Below are 2,500 nucleotides of genomic sequence, written 5' to 3'. Positions count from 1 at the left end.
AGGCAAGATGATTATATTTGTAAGACGGCAGGATATGTTTCTTTCGCTTTCTTTCCCTCCCAATCCTCTCATGACTAAAAACAAAAAAACAAAACAAAACAAAACAAACAACAAATCACAAGGAATGCTTTGTGCAAAGGTAATCAGTAAACGCATCAGTCAGTCATTTCTCCGCCTTCCTATACTATCGATCGTTTTCTCTCTGTGCCGCACGGCGAGGTGGGGCGATGGGACATCACCTTTGGAACGCCAGATGGACTTCCCCACCTGGACAGACATCTAGGACTCAACCCCCCACCCCCACCCCCCACCTTTACCCCCCACCCTTACCCCCTTCGGCCCCCTATCGATCGTTTCCCCTCTGTGGCGCACGGCGAGGTGGGGCGATGGGACATCATGGACGCGTTTTGATCTTTACCCTTCCCTCCCTCCCTCCCTCCCTTTCCCCCTCCATACCCACCCCCCACTCTCCTTATCCCTTTGCCACCTACCACCTCCATCTAGCTCCTGTCATCTCCCATCACCACACACACACACACACACACACACACGCACGCACGCACGCAGGCACGCATGCGCACACACACACGCACACACGCACACACACACAGACACACACACACACACACACACACACACACAACCTCCCCCCCCCCCCCCCCCCCCCCCCCACACACACACACACACACACACACACACCACCACGTCCTTAGGAAGAAACCGAAACTTCCAAATCAAAGAAGATAGATACACTGAACGTGAAACAGGGACTCACCTTTGGATCGCCAGACGGACTTCCCACCTAGACAGACATCCAGGACTCGACAGCCCACCCCCTACCCTTACCCCCTTCGGCCCCCCCACACCCCCTGATCCACCCTTATCCCCTTTACGCCCACCCCCAACCCCTCCCCCCTACGCCCTTCCCCCTTCCCCCACCTCCCTGAGAAATTCAACCCTTACCGAACAAGGACCTAAGCCCTGAGCAACTTCATTTTGTTTGTTGTTGTTGCTTTGTTTTTTTTTGTTGCTGTTGTTTTTGACTCACTTGTGTAAACAAAGTCAGTCTATGTTTTAACCCGGTGTTCGGTTGTCTGTGTGTGTGTGTGTGTGTGTGTGTGTGTGTGTGTGTCCGTGTGTCCGTGGTAAACTTTAACATTGACATTTTCTCTGCAAATACTTTGTCAGTTGACACCAAATTTGGCATAAAAATAGGAAAAATTCAGTTCTTTCTAGTCATCTTGTTTAAAACAATATTACACCTCTGGGATGGGCACAAAAAAATAATAAAAGAAGCCTAATTATATGCAAACTGCATTTACTGTTATATTTATATTTTTTGTATTCTCTAAACTTGGCACTTTGACCTCTTATCCTGACACAACAATAAGAGCAGTCATTATTATCATTTTTTTGTTCAAACAGGAACTTCTTTTGCCAAGCATGGAATTTTTATTTATTTTGCAAACGTTTTGGTGCAGATGGTAAAAAAAGGGAAATTACTCTGTAATTAATGCTAGGGGACTTAATTTATTGTTTTTCCCGACAGGTCATCAAACCCAACTCTACCTGGACCACAAAGCCTGTGTGAAGAAGTTATGTGTGTACGAAATTGTTTTCCAAGAATCTACGTCCGAGATAAACATGAAACGAAGTTTTATAACAGAGAGATTAAAGGAAACTTGACAGAGGATCAAAACCATGATGTGTGTGTGTGAGAGAGAGAGAGAGAGAGAGAGAGAGTGAGTGTGTGAGTGAGTGTGTGTGAGAGAGAGAAAGAGAGAGTGTGTGTGTGTGTCTGTCTGTCTGTGCGTGTGTGTGAGTGTGAGAGTTAGTGTGTGAGTGAGTGTGTGTGAGAGAGAGAAAGAGAGAGTGTGTGTGTGTGTCTGTCTGTCTGTGCGTGTGTGTGTGAGTGGGTGTGTGTGTGTGTGTGTGTGTGTGTGTGTGTGAGAGAGAGAGAAAGAGAGAGTGTGTGTGTGTGTCTGTCTGTCTGTCTGTGCGTGTGTGTGTGAATGAGTGTGTGTGTGTGAGTGTGTGTGTGAGTGTGTGTGTGTGTGTGTGTGTGTGTGTGTGTGTGTGTGTGTGTGTGTGTGAAAGAGAGAGAGAAAGAGAGAGTGTGTGTGTGCGTGTGCGTGAGAGAGAGAGTGTGTGTGTGTGTGTGTATGTGTTTGAGTGAGTTAGTGTGCGTGCGTGCGTGCGCGCGCGCGCGCTCGTGTGTATGTGTCTGTGTCTCTGTGTGTGTGTTTTGTAGTTCAGTCACACAGACTTCCACACCTGGTCCCATTAAAATCATCGTGTGTGTGTGTGTGTGTGTGTGTGTGTGTGTGTGTGTGTGTGTGTGTGTGTGTGTGTGTGTGTGTGTGTTATGAGCTGCAGTATTAAACCCCAGAGAGTCTGCCTTCCAGTCAGAGCACGAAGGAGGAGATAACAGACCCCTCTGCTTTCTCGACACAAAGGATCAAGATGCCATTTTCCTGTTCTCCTTGAGTACACAAAGGAT

The 2,500-nt window shown here is 47.6% G+C and overlaps 1 protein-coding gene across 2 annotated transcripts in view; it reads right to left on the bottom strand.

Annotated features, from left to right (window-relative positions):
• The window catches only part of LOC143283027 (uncharacterized), a 55,533-nt gene that overhangs the window by 19,783 nt on the left and 33,250 nt on the right, over positions 1-2,500 (bottom strand). The window lies entirely within an intron of this gene.

Source organism: Babylonia areolata, chromosome 6 (genome assembly GCF_041734735.1).
Source record: "Babylonia areolata isolate BAREFJ2019XMU chromosome 6, ASM4173473v1, whole genome shotgun sequence".
Classification (NCBI taxonomy): Eukaryota; Metazoa; Mollusca; class Gastropoda; order Neogastropoda; family Buccinidae; genus Babylonia; species Babylonia areolata.
This window is presented reverse-complemented; position numbering and strand designations above follow the sequence as displayed.